The 21,297-nt window shown below is 43.6% G+C and overlaps 1 pseudogene; it reads right to left on the bottom strand.

Annotated features, from left to right (window-relative positions):
* Positions 1-17,104: 17,104 nt before the first annotated feature.
* LOC119350387 lies at positions 17,105-18,932 on the bottom strand (annotated as a pseudogene).
* Positions 18,933-21,297: the final 2,365 nt, after the last annotated feature.

Below are 21,297 nucleotides of genomic sequence, written 5' to 3'. Positions count from 1 at the left end.
CACGAGATAGGGGGCGCCCTACAAGGGGGGGGGGCGCCCTCCTATCTCGTGGGAGCCTCGGCTGCTTCTTGACTTGCACTCCAAGTCCTCTAGATCACGTTCATTCCAAAAATCACGCTCCCGAAGGTTTCATTCCATTTGGACTCCGTTTGATATTCCTTTTCTTCGAAATACTGAAATAGGCAAAAAAACAACAATACGGGCTGGGCCTCCGGTTAGTAGGTTAGTCCCAAAAATGATATAAATGTGTAAAATAAAGCCCATAAACATCCAAAAGGGGTAATATAATAGCATGGAACAATCAAAAATTATAGATACGTTGGAGACGTATCAATAACTCCGTTACAAAACATGATCATCTCATACAACAATTTATATCACATCATGTCTTGACCATATCACATCACAACAAGCCCTGCAAAAACAAGTTAGACGTCCTCTACTTTGTTGTTGCAAGTTTTACGTGGCTGCTACGGGCTTCTAGTAAGAACCGTTCTTACCTACGCATCAAAACCACAAGGATTTTTCGTCAAGTGTGTTGTTTTAACCTTCAACAAGGATCGGCCATAGTCGAACTCGATTCAACTAAAGTTGGAGAAACAGACACCCGCCAGCCACCTATGTGCAAAGCACGTCAGTAGAACCAGTCTCATGAACGCGGTCATGTAATGTCGGTCCGGGGCGCTTCATCCAACAATGCCGCCGAATCAAAGTAAGACGTTGGTGGTAAGAAGTATGACTATTATCGCCTACAACTCATTGTGTTCTACTCGTGCATATAACATCTATGCATAGACCTGGCTCGGATGCCACTGTTGGGGAACGCAGTAATTTCAAAAAAAATCCTACAATCACGCAAGATCTATCTAGGAGAAGCATAGAAACGAGCGGGGAGAGTGTGTCCATGTACCCTCGTAGACCAAAAGCAGAAGCGTTTATAACGCGGTTGATGTAGTCGAATGTCTTCACGATCCAACTGATCCAAGCATCTGACGTACGGCACCTCCGCGTTCAGCACACGTTCAACTTGATGACGTCCCTCGATCTCTTGATCCAGTTGAGGGCGAGGGAGAGTTCCGTCAGCACGACGGCATGGTGACTGTGATGATGATGTTACCGGTGCAGGGCTTCACCTAAGCACTACGACGATATGACTGAGGTGTGTAATCGTGGAGGGGGCACCGCACACGGTTAAGAGAAACTTGTGTGTTCTAGGGTGCCCCCCTGCCTCCATATATAAAGGAGGAGAGGGAGAGGCCGGCCGGCCCCTGTAGGCCGCGCCAGGAGAAGGGAGTCCTACTAGGACTCCAAGTCCTAGTAGGATTCCTGAAAGTGCTAGTATTCGACTAGAGGGGGGGTGAATAGGCGATGTTTATGGAAGTCTTCAAAACATGGGTGCTTTGAAGATAAACAATAGAAATGAACCTATTGATATGCAGCGGAAGGTAGACTACACTAGACAAGCCATAGTCAAGTAAGCAATGTAGTGAAAGCACGAAGACTATTAGCAGCTAGGTAGTATGGATCAGGATGGAAGATAGTTTGAAGCCAAAGAGTAAAGAGTCTTCACACAGTGAAGTCAATCAGATCAGGCAAATGGGCAAAGACTTCACGAAGACAAACTGTAAGTAAAGAGAGAGAGAAAGGATAGAACTAGTTGCTCGGAGAGGACAACGGATTTGTTGGACCAGTTCCAGTTGCTGTGACAACTATACGTCTGGTTAGGGAGGCTGAGATCCAACTCACAAGACCGCGTCTTCACCTTATTCCCCTTGAGCTAAGAACACTTAGTCCTCGCCCGATCACTCTGGTAAGTCTTCAAGGGAGACTTCCAAACCTTCACAGTCTTTGTTCACCGGCAATCCACAATGACTCTTGGATGCTCAGAACGCGATGCCTAACCGGCTGGAGGATTCACAATCCTCAAGTGTAATAAGTCTTTAGATCACGCGGACAAAAAGACTTTAGTGATGCCTAACACTCTTTGGCTCTGGGTGTTCTGGGCTTTGTCCTCGCAAGGATTACTCTCTCAAAAGCTTCGGAGGTGGGTTGCTCTCAAACGACAAAAGCCGTGCACAAAATCTGAGCAGCCACCAATTTATGGTGTAGGGGGCGGGCTATTTATAGCCAGGAGGCAACCCGACCTGATTTGTCCAAAATGACCCTGGGTCACTAAGGAACTCACACGTGTCCAACGGTCAGATTTCAAACACACGCGGCATCTTGACTTGGGCTACAAGTAAAGCTGACTCATCTAGTTCTGGATAAGATTTGCTCTCATTGTCTTCGCTCGAAGACATAGTATTTGGTTGAGCATCACTTCAGTCACTTTGACTTTGTTCACTTGGACCCCACTTAACAGTACGGTGGTTCCTATGACTCAACAAAGAAGAAAAGGAAACTATGAAACAACTATGTCTTCGCACTCCATAGTCTTCATGTGATGTCTTCTCTTGTCATAGTCTTCAATGTGAATACCTTCACAGACCACCATTGTCATCAATGTATTCACACATTTTTAGGGGTCGTCTCTAGTAGGTAAGCCGAATCAATATGGGACTACTACCTGTGTTATCATGCAATTCTCACAAACACATTAGTCCCTCAACCAAGTTTGTCGTCAATACTCCAAAACCAACTAGGGGTGGCACTAGATGCACTTACAATCTCCCCCCTTTTGGTGATTGATGACAAACTGGGTGAAGTTTTCAACGGGGATAAAAGTATGTGAAAGTTTAGTGTTGTGAGTATTGTCTTCATACATATGACGAGGCTCCCCCTGAAGATGTGCATATAAATGATTTGCTTTTGAATGCAAATGCACATGGCAGGTTTTGCTTTGTGGAGGCCATCTTCAAAGTGTGAAGACAATACATTATGCATATAGAAAGATAATGAAGATAATGATATGAAAATGGACGTCTGCAGAATGACTTCATGCGGAATTTATCATAGCAACACAGAGTAGCAGAAAAAGTAGCAGACGGCCATCAAGTTTAAGTGTTACAACTCAAAGAACCAAATGTATCGAGAGTTGTAAAAACTTGGCAAAATAACACAACCACCCATAAGGATCCGCTTGAAGACTATCAACTCATATGCTTCTCCGCCTTTTGTCAGTAATGACCAAAAAGGTTTGAAGACATAGAGCATCTACTCGTTCCCAGAAGGAGCAGATGGTGGAGCAGGGTCGATGTTGGAGTTTGGTGGTGCAGAAGGGTCTGATGCAGTGTCGAGATGCAGTGTAGCCATGGTCGGTGAACTGGCGTCGTCTTCTTCATCGACGACATTCACAACAACAGTTGCAGCCGAAGATGAATATTTAGAATCTTCAAGAGAGGGAGTGCGGCACTAGCTTGCATTTGGTGGAGGCCTAGAATCAAACTTGAAACTCTTGGTGAAGCCATCTGCGCGAAGATCGTCTTCAGAACACAGCAAAGTGAGGCTCTTCAAGGACCGCCGCGCATTCTCATGGGCAACAAATGAGTTCTTGGTGGCCAGGTTGCGAATGCGATTGACATCCACCAAGAGACTATGCATCTGACGCTTTAGCCAGTTGTGGTGCTTGTCCTTCTTCTGATGTAAGGCCATAAGTAGCTCTCGGTCATTGAGTACACGAGAACATTTTCGAGGCCTTTGAGCAATTGTACTGGCAGTGGCTTCGGTATTTGCTCGATGAGGCATACGCACATTGCCAGCCAGAGGATAAGCAGGAATAGCAGCATTTGGTACATGAACTCCTTCTATTGGCTGAGTGAAGCTTTGATGATCAACATTATGAAGATATAGCGGCTCCTTGGCAGGCTCAGTTGGGGTAGATGGCTTCAACTGATAGATCAACCTCAGGCAGAAAGACAAGATGGTTGCATGCTGAAGGATGATAGTTGACAGTAGAATGAAGTTTGATTAGGCGCATCACCCATAGAGCATAAAACTTCAGGCCAAACAGATCAATCCTAGATGCAGCAAATTGTCTGATGAAGAAATCCTGGGAGTTGAATCTGATGCCATTGACAATATAGAATACCAAAGTCTTCATAGTGCCTTCAAGTTTGGCTTCAAAAGAATGTCCCTTGATTGGCCATAGAGTACACCTTAGTATATGATAGACTGTGCGGGGCAAGTACTCGAGGTCCTGGACAAAGAATTCCTTGCGATATTCTGCATCTTGAGGCAATGGCTTCATCATGCTGAGCATCTGACTCATATTGGGTTCAGGCCTCTGAAAAATGCTCTGCAGTTCTTCTCTGTGACGCTAACAACCAGGCTCATACAGTTCACCTGGAGTGGGCGGGGAGGTCGGCTCGATGATGTCTTGAGCTTTGGCTTCATTGTGCACATATCCTATCATCCACTCAAGGATCCATGTCTTCGGATCCCTGTTGTAGCCACAAATGTGAAGAGTAGCATAGAACTGCAGCAGAAGCTCTTCATTCCAGTGCTCTTTGGCAGTGACAAATTGCAGAAGACCAACATCCTAAAAGCAATCCAGAGCTTCTTCAAGACAGGGGAGCCGAGCAATAGCTTCACAATCAAGACACATGTGAGCAAATATTCTCTCTTGATTGTAGAGGACACATGAGTAATAGCTGCGTTGTTGATGGCTCCAGAAGCGATCTGAAGAGATCTTTGGCTTCGAGTATGGGTTCTTGTCCTTGTCAAAGAAAGTATTTTGTGCCATGAAGCTGTTTACACCGAATGATCCTGGTGATTGATACGTCTCCAATGTATCTATAGTTTTTGATTGTTCCATGCTATTATATTACCCGTTTTGGATGTTTATGGGCTTTACTTTACACTTTTATATCATTTTTGGGACTAACCTACTAACCGGAGGCCCAGCCCATATTGTTGTTTTCTTGCCTATTTCAGTGTTTCGAAGAAAAGGAATATCAAACGGAGTCCAAACAGAATGAAACCTTCGGGAGCGTAATTTTTGGAACGAACATGATCCGGGAGTCTTGGAGTACAAGCCAGGGAAGCTTCGAGGAGGCCAGGAGATAGGAGGGTGCGCCCACCCCCCTTGGGCGTGCCCCCTGTCTCATGGGCCCCTCGTGGCTCCTTTGACCGACTTCTTTCACCTATATATCTCCATATACACCGAAAACATCAGAACAGAAGATAGGTCGGGAGTTCTGCTGCCGCAAGCCTCTGTAGCCACCAAAACCCAATCGGGACCCTGTTCCGGCACCCTGCCGGAGGGGGATCCCATCACCGGTGGCCATCTTCATCATCCCGGTGCTCTCCATGACAAGGAGGGAGTAGTTCACCCTCGGGGCTGAGGGCATGTACCAGTAGCTATGTGTTTGATCTCTCTCTCTCTCTCTCTCTCTCGTGTTCTTGATTTGGCACGATCTTGATGTATCGCGAGCTTTGCTATTATAGTTGGATCTTATGATGTTTCTCCCCCTCTACTCTCTTGTGATGAATTGAGTTTTCCTCTTGAAGTTATCTTATCGGATTGAGTCTTTAAGGATTTGAGAACACTTGATGTATGTCTTGCCGTGCTTATCTGTGGTGACAATGGGATATCACGTGATCCACTTGATGTATGTTTTGGTGATCAACTTGCGGGTTCTGCCCATGAACCTATGCATAGGGGTTGACACACGTCTTTGTCTTGACTCTCCGGTAGAAACTTTGGGGCACTCTTTGAAGTACTTTGTGTTGCTTGAATAGATGAATCTGAGATTGTGTGATGCATATCGTATAATCATGCCCATGGATACTTGAGGTGACAATGGAGTATCTAGGTGACATTAGGGTTTCGGTTGATTTGTGTCTTAAAGGTGTTATTCTAGTATGAACTCTATGATAGATCGAACAGAAAGAATAGCTTCATGTTATTTTACTACGGACTCTTGAATAGATAGATCAAAAGGATAAGTTTGAGGTGGTTTCGTACCCTACCATAATCTCTTTGTTTGTTTTCCGCTATTACTGTCTTTGGAGTGACTCTTTGTTGCATGTTGAGGGATAGTTATATGATTCGATTATGTTATTATTGTTGAGAGAACTTACACTAGTGAAAGTATGAACCCTAGGCCTTGTTTCCTACCATTGCAATACCGTTTACGCTCACTTTTATCATTAATTACCTTGCTGTTTTTATAATTTTAGATTACAAATACCTTTATCTACCATCCATATTGCACTTGTATCACCATCTCTTCGCCGAACTAGTGCACCTATACAATTTACCATTGTATTGGGTGTGTTGGGGACACAAGAGACTCTTTGTTATTTGGTTGCAGGGTTGTCTGAGAGATACCATCTTCATCCTACGCCTCCCACGGATTGATAAACCTTAGGTCATCCACTTGAGGGAAATTTGCTACTGTCCTACAAACCTCTGCACTTGGAGGCCCAACAATGTCTACAAGAAGAAGGTTGTGTAGTAGACATCAGTGATGTAGCAGCACCTGGAAGCCTTAGCAGCCTTGGCTTAGGCTTCTGAACTTGTGATTGCTGCTCCACATGATAATCATATTGGGGTCCAGGAGCAGTGGGAGGAACCAAGATTGGCCAGTGAACTGTGACTAGCTCCCCATCACGATTGAAGGCCCTTTCCATAGTGTGAGGCCTTCGGGGAGGAACAACACCGTCAGTGGGGACCAGCGTCACAGAAGCTTCAGGATTCACATTAGCTTCAGGCACAACATTAGCTTCATGCTCCACAAGATCTTCAGCCAAGACAGGGTCATTGGCTTCAGCAATGTTTGTGGCAGCCTCATTATTCTCAACCTCCATTTGGTCAATGACCGGAGGGTCTTACACAATCACATTCTCCTCGAGAATGACTTGATCTGGGGCAGGGGGTGTGGAAACTCTCTCTTCTCTTCTTTCTTCTTCATCGGCTGATGCAGCCGGAATGTCTACAACAGCTTTGGCTTCAGACACAGGAACCATCACAGAAGGATTCTCTTCAGGGAACACTTGACGTGCTACTGAGCTGGATTGTTGTGAATCTTCTTCTGGGATGGTTGACATGGAGACAGATGGTCTGAGACCTCTGCAAAGCCGTTGGAACATGGGTGACGCCTTTGGCGATGGTGTGGTCTCCATGTAGTTTTCATCATTCAGGACTTGATTGGTAACTGGTGCTGGTGGAGTCCGGGGTGTCTCATCATGACCAGGTGTTTCTTCTTGCGAGCGCTCAGCCCATGAATCATCTTGAGTGATTGGCGTCAATGGACGACCAATGCTAATGTATTCGTTGCTCGTTGGAGCAGGCGATGATACCAAGTGGTGCTCGAGTTGAGGAAGGACTTCATCATCAACAACATTGTCTTCACGACCAATGTCTTCAGCTGCGTTGGGGTCAACAACTAGAACTTGTTCATCTTCATGAGCCTTTGTGGAAGCAGGCTGGTGGAGCACAACATGTCGTTCTTGATTTGTGGAAACAGGAGGAGCAACTGAGATGGGTTCAACAATGAGTGGATGAGAGGTCGCAGCATGCTCTTTCCTTGAAGACTTAGTTTCCTTAGTCTTCAACTTCTTCTTGGAAGGGGCATCATCAGATGCATCCTTGTGCTTGCACTTCTTGGCTTTAGCTTCAGCTGCCCTTGTTTTCTTCAGCTCTGAAGCTGCTGAGGGGACCTTAGGCTTCGAGCCTGTCATACTGGCAGGGAAGACAATGTGAGGTTCTTCCTGCCTTGGTGCAGTTTGGGTCTCAGCAGGCTTCTTCTGTTTGGCAGCCATCCTGGGATCGATGCTACGGCGCCCAAGAGCTTTGCGCTTCTCAGCTTCATTGTGAGCTTGAACGCATTTATGAGCGAAATACTTCATGCGCTCTCGTGAGCCTTTAGCTCCAGTACGCTTCTTGTGGAACTCCTCCTCGAGGTCATGCAACATCTTCTTGAAGATTTGAACATCTGCCACGCTGAGCTTGGCCATGTTCTTCTTGAAGTGAGCCTTCTCATAATCAATCTTGTTTTTTAGCTCAACAATCTTCTGAGCCAGGGCCAATTCACCAGCAATGGCTCCATGCAAGGTGACGTTGATGTCCACAGGGAGCTGAAGATCATCAATACTGATGTCCTGGTTATCGAATCACTCATCGATGAAGTTATTCAGAATATCAACATCAAAGAGGGGCAGATCATTGAAGACTCCTGCCTCTTGCTTGCTCTTGATAAGCATTTCCAGAGCATCATCACCAAGATCTTCATCACTGGACAGATCAATGGCTTCATCTTCGTTGCACAGAACAGCAAATGGAGTTAGGGGTTTCCCATTGGCCTTCTTGGGCAATGGCTTCTTGGTCCTCTTGGACACACGAGATAAGTCTTCAGACTGCACACTGGATTCAGGTGGTGCAGTCTTCAGAGTCTTCCTTGTTGAAGCTTTTGGTGAAGAAGATGGCTTTGAAGCTTTTGCCTTCTTCTTCTTCTCATTTGGAGGTGAGGGAGCATCTTCAGAATTAGCTTCTCCAGCAGATTGATCCACTGCTGCTCTTTGAGCAGCAATGTGAGACATAAGCCCATCAAAATTGGCGAAGGGGCCAATTCTGTTCTCATTAGCTTCACGTGTCCCATTTGATATTGGAGCGGAGGATCCAGGGTTGAAGTTGAGACCAAACTCCTTGTGGTTCTTGGCAGCTGAATCTTTAGCAAACTGATAGTTGCGCTTGAACAGATTGTCGTCACAACACCATAACAGAGAAGATGGGTCGGCGGCTTCAGGTTGTGGTCCTCTGACCATGCAGGGATATAATTTCCGCTCAATGGCTTCAACCTTGCTCTTCGGCACCAAGCCGCGGTATAGACAGTCATCCCATGGGCGCTTGATGGCGTTCTTTTCAGCATATTCAGGCATGACGAACTTGTACTTGAACCATTCCTTAGCCCAATATCTTCGGATCCATTGAATCCGGTTCTTGCGCTGGTTGTAGTTTTCTTCTAGATCTGACTTGTATAGTTCATATAGATCAGGGAGCAGATCAAGGGCAGTGTTGCCACGGTGTTGCCTGCCACCCTTGCGTGCAGACTTCTCTAAAGCCATAATGTTCAGACTGATTGGCTTCAACACAGTGAATGGCTTCCGTCTGTTGGTCAGACAAGAATTGGCTTCAGGGGATTCAATGTGACGCTGTAAGTATTCTGCAAACGAATACAGACTATGAGAACCAAGGGATTCTCCCACGGACATGTACCTGTGGCAGCATTAGAGATGTGAGGGAAGGGGAAGAGGTCATATGCATTCTTAGAAGATTTTGAAGATAAATCAATTTAGAAGACATTGACCTCATAGTGCGAAGACATTCACTTATTTGGAGAGAGTTGGTTCCAGATTTGTACGAATCCATGAACAAGTACAGGTGAGGAATCTAACTAGTTATGAAGCATAAGTGAATATACTTGACATGGTATGAGATGCAGAAGAGAACAAATCCAGATTTGGAAGTGAAGAAACCACTTTTGGTTAAAGTGGACAGATTTGACGAATCAAAAAGGAAGTAAAAAGTAAGATTTAATTACCGCTGACAAACTGCTAGACGAGGTTGGACGAGAGGCCGAGCAGTTCAATCTCCCGCGCCCTAACTTGGCAGCGGAAGACACCTACAACAGCGGCAGAGAAGACGAGGTCCGTGGCCGGCGTGAGGACGGCGTCGAAGATGTCACGGCATCTAAGCGCTTCATCTCCGGCGTCGACGCGAGCTAGCGGAGGCGCTAGGGTTTGTGCGAGGTGGTGAGGTGGAAGAACAGATATTGACTGCACGGGTGAGTATTTATAAGGAGGAGGGCCTTGCAGCGCAATTACGCAGGTGCCCCTGTTGGTTCACATCTGAGAGACACGTGGCACGCATGAAACTCATTGAAAGTTATTCCATGTTCCCACACATGCCTAGATTGTTGGGTGGTCGTTCCGGCTTCTCTGGTATTCAGGCAATAAGGATACAACATTAAAACAGATTTAAATGTTTGTCAGATTGTCTTCTGTTGACAAGGACTCAGAGAAGACAATTGACAGTTTTCAATAAAATGCATATGATTTGGACAGATAGAGTCTCAGGTAGAAGCACATAATAGGTTAGGGTCCGATCACATTCACTTAGATCAATAAAGATTCAAGAATGAAGACATAGCTATAAGTGAATGCTGTAGAGGATAGAACACAAGTATATATATATATATATATATATATATATATATATATATATATATATATATATATATATATATATATATATATATATATATATATATTTTCTTCAAGGTTTATCTTCGCAATGTTGAGTGTATATATATATTAACATTGCAAAGATAAACCCTAAAGACAAATTAATGTTGAAGACAAACCAAATGTGAAGACTATGCAACCATAACGCCAAGAGAAACACTTCAACAAGAATTTGGTGGTGGCGTTACCCACCGTATAGGAAGTATTGGGCCCAGACACGGCGCACAATTATCGTGGCACTCCGAAGTCTAATTCCACATTAATGTATTCACACTCAGAGGGTAAGTCTTCATTGATTGAAGATATACGTTACTTCATGTGTTACACATCTAAGTCGTCAACATGCATAAGCGTTAAGATGTGCGTCCAATTATAGGGCATTTGAGGATTCTAAGATATTTAGCTCACACCGCAACTTGCAAAACCTTTTCTCATCCAAGGGCTTAGTGAAGATATCTGCCAATTGCTCTTCAGTGTTGACGTGAATGATATCAATATCTTCCTTGTTGACATGATCTTTGAGAAAGTGATGACGGATCTGAATGTGCTTTGTCTTCGAGTGTTGAACTAGATTCTTGGAAAGTTTGATGGTGCTTTCATTGTCACAGAAGAGTGGTACATTCTTCGTGTTGATGCCATAGTCCTTGAGTGTTTGCTTCATCCAGAGAAGCTGAGCACAGCATGATCCATCAGCAATGTATTCATATTCAGCAGTGGAGAGTGATACACAGTTCTACTTCTTTGAAGACCAACAGACAAGTGATCGAACAAGAAAGTGACATGTTCCTGAAGTGCACTTGCATCAACCTTGTCACCAGCATAATCAGCATTAGAATATCCAATCAGATCAAATGTTGAGCCCTTTGGATACCATATCCCTCTACATTATTTCATCTTGCTTAAGGCGTTACTCCGTTCTTATTAACTTAAAACACTAGATGCATGTTGGACAGCGATCGATGTGTGGAGTAATAGTAGTAAATGCAGGCATGAGTCGGTCTACTTGTCTCAGACGTGATGCATATAGAAATGATCATTGTCTTGGATATCGTGATAAATATTCGCTTTTCTATCAATAGCTCCATAGTAATTTGTTTACCCACCGTATGCTTTCTTTCAAGAGAGAAGCCTCTAGTGAAAAGTATGGCCCCCGGGTCTATTTTTATCATATTATTTCCAGATCTACAAAATAAAAAAAATCTTGCTGCAATTTATTTAATTTTATCTTATTTTGCAATTTTACTTATCTTTTATATCCATCTCTATCAGATCTCATCCTTGCAAGTAACCGTGAAGGGATTGACAACCCCTTTATCGTGTTGGGTGCAAGTATTTGTTTGTTTGTGTAGGTGTGATAATTGGAGACTTGTGTGTTCCTCCTACTGGATTGATACCTTGGTTCTTAACTGAGGGAAATACTTATCTCTACTTTGCTACATCACACTTTCCTCTTCAAGGGAAAAACCAATGCAAGCTCAAGAAGTAGCAGGAAGAATTTCTAGCGTCGTTACCAGGGAGGATCTACATCAAGCCTACCAAGTACCTAGCATAAACTTTCATCTCTTGCATTTACATTATTTTTCATTTGCCTCTCGTTTTCCTCTCCCCCACTTCTAAAACATTTTCAAAAAAATACAAAAATACTTGCCTTTTATTTGTCTTTTTTCGTTTGTTATCTTTGCTTGTGTGCCATGTGTATTCTATTTGCTTGCATCTTCGCTTGCTAAAAATCTATTGATATGGATCCTCATCCACTTGCTAATCTTTTTAAAAGATCCAATTATAATGAACCAATTGCTAGTGAGTTGAGTGCACTAGATTATCTTTATGAAGTTTTGCTTGAAATTCGTGAATCTGAAAATTGTGATGAAGTGTTAAAAGAAGAAAATTATAAAGTGGTTCACGATAGCTCCTTGAATGAAAAGCATGATTGCGATGATATTATTATAAATTCTATTAAGACAATTGTGTTAATAATATGAAAAACCCCAAGCTTGGGGATGTTAATTTTGCTATGTCCACTACTTATTGTAATGATCATGATTGGGATGATAATGCTTCTTATGATCTTGAAAATTTATTTAAGCCTCATGATGAATATGAAATTGATAATAATGTTTGCAATAATATTGAAAGTGGGTTTGGATGAGTGTTAACTTTAGAAAAAAAGGAACCCCACATATTTGGAGAGTGTTCAATCTTATGAAATTATTGATAAAAGTGGGTTTGGAGAGGTCATGACTTTATTTGATGATAATCCCACTATTTTGGAAGAGTGTCAACTTTGCATGCTTGTGGATCATGTTGAGAATATGTTATGTGATAGCTATATTGTTGAATTTAAATATGATCCCACATGTAATTATTGAGAGAGGGAAATATGGTTTTAGAAATTTTCAAGTTACTAAATTACCTCTCTTCATGCTGAGATCGTCAATGTTTTATTCTTCTTCCTTGCATATGCTAGTTTTTGCTTGTTTTGATAATTTGTTTGCTTATAAAATGCCTATGCACAGGAATTATGTTAGACTTAAATGTGATTTTCACATGCTACATGATGCTCTATTTTTGCTTCAATTCTTGTCTTTCATGCGAGCATCATTAAAATTATCAATGCCTAGCTAAAAGGCTTTGAAGAAAAGCGCTTGTTGGGAGGCAACCCAATGTATTTTTTGTTGTTCTTGTTTTTATTCTATTTTGCAATAAATATGCCATTATGCTTCTGTTATGATGGTGTTCTTGTGTTTTAAATTAGTGTTTGTGCCAAGTAAGACCTTTGGGATGATTTGGAAGATAATTGATTTGATTATGTCAAAAAACACAAACTTTTGCGCCCAGTTCTAGAATTTTGAAAATTCAGAGAAACGAGATTTGGCTCTGAATTTTTTACACAAGATTGATATAAAAATTTACCGCGTCTTCTAAATTTTTCGAAATTTTTAGAGTTATAGTATGGTCATTGTTCAGATTGCTATAGACTGTTCTGTTTTTCACAGATTATGTTCTTATTGTGTTGTTTGCTTATTGATGAATCTATGGTTAGTATCGGGATATGAACCATGGTGAAGTTAGAATGCAGTATATATAATGTCAATATGAAATTAGAATGAGTTTACAACAGTACCTAAAGTGGTGGCTTTGCTTTATTATACTAATGGATCTCACGAGTTTTCTGTTGAGTTTTATGTTGTGAAGTTTTCAAGTTTTGGGTAAAGTTTCAATGGGCTAAGGAATAAGGAGTGGAAAGAGCCTAAGCTTGGGTATTCCCAAGGCACCCCAAGGTAATATTCAAGGACAACCAATCATCTAATCTTGGGGATGCCCCGGATGGCATTCCCTCTTTTGTCTACAATCCATCGGTAAATTACTTGAGGCTATATTTTTATTCACTACATGATATGTGTTTTGCTTGGAGCGTCGTGTATTATATGAGTCTTTGCTTTATTTGCTTTTTAGTTTGCCACAATCATTCTTGCTGGACACACCTTTTGAGAGGGACACACATTTCTTTGTTTTCAGTACTTTACAAAGCAGTTCACCGATGATTATCTCTCAGACCACCTGCATGGTCAAGAGGCGAGGAAAGTATCCATTCAACACCCACGGTACAATATTGAAGTCTTCCTGAAGAGGATGAAGGTTGGGCAGGCAATTATAGCCACTGGCCTAAAGTTGCAAGGACATTCAACATCAACGAAGGCTCAATATTTGCCTTCCACTTCTGCAGTTTCCTGGATGAGATTCATCTGTCTATTTACCATGTATGATGTTACTTTTTCAAAGGTTTTTGATGTTGCATGTGAAACTTGGTGTTGTTGTGTAATAGCGTAGCTAGCTATATCCCTCTTTGGTGTAACTGAGTGCTGAAGCTATCTGGTGTAATTCGATTATGAAATCATGGTTGCCTTTATACAGATATGAAATATCTGGTCTGTTTTATAAGAAATGCCAATTTGATTACTACATGGATTATCAATAATAGGATAATTACCCTGCTTATTGGGGTTTTCTATTTCAGACGGTTACTCAGACAACACCGTGGGCGATGAACTCAAACAACCCACACGGCTTCTAGAAAGTAGGCATGTTGGATCAACTAACAATTACACACGGCTTCCGGTAGACAACTGTTTGCATTAGGCCACCTTGCACAAACACAAAAAACTGTGTGCGATATACATACGAACGGAAATGTTTCTCTGGGATCTACTGCATGGGATGTACATACAAACGGAAACGATAGGGTTTCGTTACCTCGCCCGATTGCACACGAGCTCATTTGGCCCCCGCCTGTGTGGCCGGAGGGCCTATTCCCGACGGTTTCTAGGTCGTGTGTGAAGGACCCCCTATCACACACACTCACTTGGCGAAGGTTCAAAATGTCATCACAGAAAGGGGTTAAAACCCGTTTGTATAGCACATCTCTGCACCAGTGACATGAACTCTTCGAGCTTAAGAAGGAAATCAAAGAATCACTTTGCAAAGGATTCATTCGTTCTAGCTCTTCCGCTTGGGGTGCCCTTCTCTCTTTGTTAAGAAGAAGGATGGTACGAATAGTTTGGTCCAAGACTACCAACCTATCAACCAGGCAACAATTCAGTGTTGGTTCCTCGATATTCTCTAAAATCGATTTGAGGTTAGGATACCACCAGATCAGAGTTAGTGAAGAGGACATTCAGAAGACTGCCTTTGTTACTCGCTATGGTACGTATTAATTATCAATGACACGGAAATAAATTAGGTCAGAAGCTTCTTCAGGAAGTCCACATCAAGAGGTTGATATGTGACCCAAGATAGATGGCGATCGATGGATAATCACGCAAGAGAAAAAACCATATAGGGCCAATAATTCAGAACGGGAGATATCAGAACGAGATGTGTGAAAAAATATCAGCCCATCAGCAGCGGACGTTCCTCATGATAAAATTAAGGGAAACGATTCAGTTCACCCGGCGAATAATCACGCTCGCGTCCGCCGCCTCGGTTGCGTGCCACACATCCGTTCTGGACCCCACCACCATATTATTTGCAACAGCCATGCCTCGTACATTATCCTCTTCTCCCGAATCTCCTTCCTCATGAATCAGCGCTGCCAAGCGAAGCGGTTCCCCATTCCACTCACATCACTCCTTTCCTGGGCGCGAATCTGGCGCGAGCTTGCCGGGAAAGTAGCCGGAGGCAAAGGACTCGACTGCCGCTGGCATGTTTCCTATGAAGAGAAGGAGATGGAGGTGAGAGAGGGGGCGAGGTCATGGGAGGGGAGAGCGCGCGGCGCGCTGGGCAGCACATAAGCTTTAGGCGGGAGCCCTCCTGGTGTTGTGGCGCCATCTTATCTCCAAACAACGGTGTTGTTGCAGAATGGTGGCAGGTTGAGCAAGCACGCGAGCGGCCAGGGATGTTGTTGCAAATTTTGCAACATGGGCCCTGTTGCAAAAAATTAGATGCACCGGAGATGTTGTTTTAATTTCTGGACCAAGGGTCTTGTTGCGGAAAATTAGACGCAATGGAAGATGTTGTTGCAATTTTAACAAGGATCTTGTTGCAGAAAATTAGATGCGTGAAAGATGTTGTAGAAAATTAGACGTGTGAAAGATGTTGTCGCAGAAAATTAGACGCGTGAAAGATGTTGTTGCAGAAAATTAGACGCGATGGGAGATGTTGTGGCAATTTTTGTAAGGGTCTTGTTGCAGAAAACTAAAGAAGAAGAGGTTTTGCAACATGGGTCTTGTTGCAGAAAATTGTAAAATATGAGGTTTCACAACAAAGGTCTTGTTGCAGGAAATCAGAGAAGACCAGATCTTGCAACAAGAACATCGTTGCAGGAAATTAGAGAGGAAGATTGAAAGGCTCGCGTCACACAATCGAATGGCTCGCGAGGCGGCGGATCTTTTTAAAAGATCCACCGGCCGACATGTAGCAGCCCCTAAAATTAACAGATTAGACAATTAGACAATCGACACTAGTTTAGCAAAACCAGAAATAGGGTTGGTAATTGAAAAGGATGCAAATAGCATTTACCAAAATCTTATCTGCTCAAACTCAAAATAAGGCTTTATAGGATTAATAAACTTTTGGTTGGTAACGAGTGCTTTTTCAATAAAGTTCAATTCATTGATAGATCACCCTGTAACTCCAATTCTTTGATCACCACGTCACCCAACCAACAGGGAAAATATATATTTGACCCAAAACATTTGAAGCTTTTTATTAAGACCAAAGTTACATTAGTCGATAATTCAAAACGGTGCCCATCACTAGGGCAGCTCACTATAATCCTAGTCAGTACCCATAAGGAATGTGTTGTCATAACACATGAATAAAACTAGCGAGTAGTGCGCGGCGGCACGCCGCGCCATATGGATTGATGAGATATTTAGTTTTTTTAAAATATTTGATAAGTTGTCCCAAGACTTGATTCATGGCAGAGTAGTTCATGAAAAAAAAAGATACATCTAGTAGATACATACTTAAGTGATCTACAACATGTAGTGATAGTGGAAGTATGAAGCTCCTGTTCTCTCCTTAGACCTAAGATATTGATCATGATGTAGTGGTAGTGAACTTTACATCTGAAGATCTGAATCAAACCATCGCTGCTGGTCCTAAGCGACATATCATCACAAGCCAACCTATTCAAGTCGATCCACTGAAGCATGTGCGGCGGCACGCCGCACCCATTGGTTCAGTATGTGTTTGTTTTGATATAGTTTCTGAAAATTTGTTGTACGTTCTGCATGTGCGTACCTTTGTAGCCAGCTCGAGTTTTTACGCCTAGCAGTCTATTTTTTTCTATGTATACTTCTTTAACACACTTAACTACGCTACTCATATAATTACATTCTCAGTTTTTTTTTTTGAACAGCAGACCAACTTAAAGAGAAAGGAATAACATGTGGAACATAAAAAAAGATATGCAACTGATGAATCGTTCTCTTGGCTTGTTTTCTATGAATCATCGCAGATGCAACATTCATATGTGTGACATTCTACTTATATGGAGATCCCTCATCTAACGTCTACACCACCAGGTAGGAAACAGCACATCCCAATTCAAAACTTGTCCATACAGGTGGGCTCCTTCTCTATACATGTCCCAGCACCACTTCAATCCATCCCTGATTGGACATGAACATGTGTTACGTGAAGAATATAAAACTAATTTGTGGAAATGTATTGGAATACTTTACATAGGACCATGGGCCATAAGAATATTGGTTAGCGTCTATAGGCTTCATGAACACATATTTCAGTCTTGTCTATATTCCTATAACTCTGCGTGAAGCAGAGGTACTGAAAGCAAATGCAAATTTCTCTGGTTGATCGAATTCCACAACCAAAAGTTCCAAAATCTTCGTAATTTAGAGTTTCAGACTCGCTGACGAAGGAAGATGACAGAAGCAAGCCACCTGATCCCGAGCTGCAAGTTCAGCATGAGCTCGTAGTGCTTGTGTCCCTTGACGATGGTCTCCCTGTTGCTTCGCCAGCGACGGGGACACCCACTTGACTTGGCAATGCGCGGCGCCTGGGACGGCGGAGGCAGAAGCGCCGCGCTCTCCCCGCCGTCCTCCGTCCTCACGCTCCTCCGCGCGTCGTCCAACAGAGCGGCCCCGTCCACAATATCGCAGGTGATGTCGCCGTTCGACTCCCAGATGCAAATCTTGTCGTACTTCGGGTCGCCGACGGAGCAATTGCTCATCCCGGACACGGAGCTAGCCCGCCCATTAGCCGTCCGGTTACCCGAACTGTTGAGGGGCCTCTGCAGCGGCGTGGACTCGGTGGCGCCGACGTGAACCCCGACAGTTCCCTTGCGAAGCCATCGCGGGGGTCGCGCGCTGTCGGGGACGACGCCGCTGGAGACGGGTGGTACTGGTAGACGCCCTTCTGCTGGACAATGCCGCTCAGGCCGTCTCGCGTCCAGAAGCCGACGTAGACGCTGTCGTCGTCCCATCGGAAGGTGCCCTGGCCGCGCGGGCAGCCGTCCTCCAAGTCGTCGTCATAGCGGTTGCCATCGGCCCAGGCGAGCGCGCCGCAGCCGTCGATGAGGCTGGCCCGCCACTTCCCCTGTACTCGGTCCCGTTGTGCCAGATGTAGCGGCCGGCGCCGTCCGCAGCCCGGAGCACGAGTCGCCGTCGTATTGGTCGCTGTTGGTGTAGCTCTTCCTGTCGTCGCCATCCTGGAGGTTCATGGACCAGGAGGCATTGTATGGGTCCCCGGCGGCGATGGTGCAGGTGTCGTCGCCGTCCATGAAGCCGTCCTTGAACTCGCCCTGTAGGTGGCGCCTGACGGCCAGGAGAACTTGCCCCGGCCCGTGGCCTTGCCGTGCCACCACTCCCCCTCGTACATGCACCAGTCCGTCCACAGGTACTTCCCGTCGCCGTGCGGCACGCCGCCGCGCCACTGCCCCGTGTAGAAGTCCCCGTTGGGGGGCCGCGCTCGACGTAGTCCCGACTGTGGCGGCCAGCATCGTGGACGCCCGCGGAGGACGCCAAGGAGGAGGACTACTTGAGGAAGGAAAGTACATGCATGTCCATCGTCCATGCTCAGACCTGGCTCGGTTTGGGTTTGGTCAATCGATAGAACACCTCGCAAGTCGCAGGAGGCCGCAGCCAAGGGGCCGGAGCTGGAGCGGGGCGAAGAGAGAGCAATACTAACGAGGAACAAAAGAACTCACTGCCGCCGGAGAACTCACTGCCGCCGGAGCCGGACACCGACCACCTGACGCCATGGAACCTGCGGCGGATTACCATGGGCTACAGCCAGAATGGCGTCCTCCTGCGCAAGCCTCCGGCCGGTCGAACAGCGCGCGTCGTCCTTCGCACGCGCCTTGGGCCGCTTCCACCTCCTTTCCGGCCCCTTCGCCGTCGCGCCGACGGGCAGCACAGGCCTGACGATCTCGCTCCGCTACGGCGACGAAGGCGCCGAGTTCGTCCACGCCAATCGAACTCCTCGTGCACGCCTTGCACCGCTTCCACCCCTTGCCGGCCGCTTCGCCGTCACGCCGGCGGGCAACGCGAGCCTGGCGATCTCGCTCCGCTGCGGCAATGAAAGGCGCCGAGTTCGTCCAAGCCAATCAGGACAAGGCCGCCGACAGCGGAGTAGCCCAAACCAAAGGAACAGGAAGCAAACAGGTACTTATAGGCAACTAAAAGAAGAGAAAAAATAAAAATAGAACCCACGAGAAAAGCCCAGCAGGCAAACGTGGCGAGATGCATGGCGCAGACATGCATGCCCATGGACGCGTCGAAGGAAGGAAATACATGAGAGAGACAAATTTGAAGGAGACAAAATCCCAGCAAATTCTAGAAGACAACGTGTCACCGATGGAATTGTTGGTCAACTGCATGTGAGGCAGACGTGGCGACATGCAGCGGCGCGTGGTGTGCATCTGACCTGCAGACGTGGCGACATGCAGCGGCGCGTGGTGTGCATCTGACCTACATAACTCTGGAACAGGCACGTACAATCAATTAAATTTTAAAAAAAGGAGGAACTCTCTCTTGTAGGATGTGTGTGAGTACACACGTGAATAGACAAGGGCACATACGACAACAAAATCAAACGTGCTTAAAAGACCGACCAAGCAAAAAAATATGATCAATCACATTTTAGAAAACTACCGTGCACACGCGTCATTCAAACAACAACGGTAAAAAAAAATTCCAAAAAAAACCAGAAAAAAGGAACCCTTGCGGGCCTAGTCTTCTTAGTATTTGAAGCGTTCGCACAGTAAGGAGGGAAAAATCCTATGTGATGCATGTTGGGTCAAGTTGTTGAGCGTTCGCACAGAGGTTTGCGAGCGAGGGATGATCTGGGCCGGCCCGCCCACCGCTTCTGTCATCCCGGTTTTGGGAACCTTCAAGAGGTTCTTGAACCCGTTTTTTTCAGTTTTGGGAACTTTCTAGGATGTTCTTGAACCGGTTTTTTTGCTGTCTCAATTTCTTCTTCTGCATGTTACTTGCTTTTTATTTTCTCTCCTTTTTCTATATCTTTTTCTTTCCTTTTTTTCCTTTTGTTTTTATTTCAAAAAATATTCATGTTTCTTGAAAATTCTTCACATATTTATAAAAAAACTTTGCATTTATAAAAATTTGGTAGTTCCACAAAATTCTCGTTTTTCAAAAAATGTTTGTGTTTCAAAAAAAATTACCTTGTCAAATTTCTTCCATAGTTTCAGAAAATGTTCGCTTTAAAAAAACATTTTTTCCATATATTTGTTTCTTTACTTCATTTTTTCTATTTCTTTGTAATTCCTTTTTCTTCTCTTTCTTGTTCTTGAGAATTTCAAATTTTGTTCAAAAATTCAAACAATGTTCGGAAGTTCAAAAAATGTTCCTGTTATTATCTTTTGTTCCAAATTCAAAACACAATTCTCCATTTTTTTTATTAAAATGTTTGCATATTTAAAAAAATGTTCACCTTTCAAATATTGTTCATAATTTCCAAAAAATGTTCGCATTTCCAAATTTTGTTTAGGAGTTTGAATAAATGTTCCTCTTTCAAAATTCATTCAAAAATTTAATAAAAATGTTCGTCTTTTCCAATTTTGTTCGGTAGTTTCAAAATTGTTTCCATTCAAAATTTGTTCGCAATTTTAAAAATTTGTCTGTTTCTAATTTGGTTTGGGAGTTTTGAAAAGTGTTTGTCAATTTTTAAAAAGTTCACATATCCAAATTTGTTTTGGAATTTAAAAAAAGTTCATCCTCTTTTTTCGTTATTTCTGCTTATTTTCTCATGTTCCTTTTACGTCTTTTAAGAATATTTCATAGTTTTAAAAAATGTTCCTGATTTCATAAAATTTCTTCATGTTTTTCAAAAAATGTTTGTTTTTTTATAAAAAATCATTTTCAAATTTTGTTCTAAGTTTGAAAAAATGTTCTCGTTTCAAAAATTGTTCACGGATTCCATAAATATATCTGATTCCAAATTTTTGTTCAGAGTTTCAAAAAATGTTCCGTTTTACAAAATATTGTTCACATATTTAAAAATGTTTGTGATTTTCAGAAAGTTTTAAATTCATCCAAAATTTGTTCACATATTCAAAAAATGTTTGAGCTTTTTATTTTTCTTCTCAAATTTGAAAAGTGTTCGCTTTATAAAAAACACTTTTTCAAA

This window comes from Triticum dicoccoides, chromosome 1B, assembly GCF_002162155.2.
Source record: "Triticum dicoccoides isolate Atlit2015 ecotype Zavitan chromosome 1B, WEW_v2.0, whole genome shotgun sequence".
Classification (NCBI taxonomy): domain Eukaryota; kingdom Viridiplantae; phylum Streptophyta; class Magnoliopsida; order Poales; family Poaceae; genus Triticum; species Triticum dicoccoides.
Note: the sequence above shows the minus strand (reverse complement) of the source record. Positions and strands in the feature narration are given on the sequence as shown.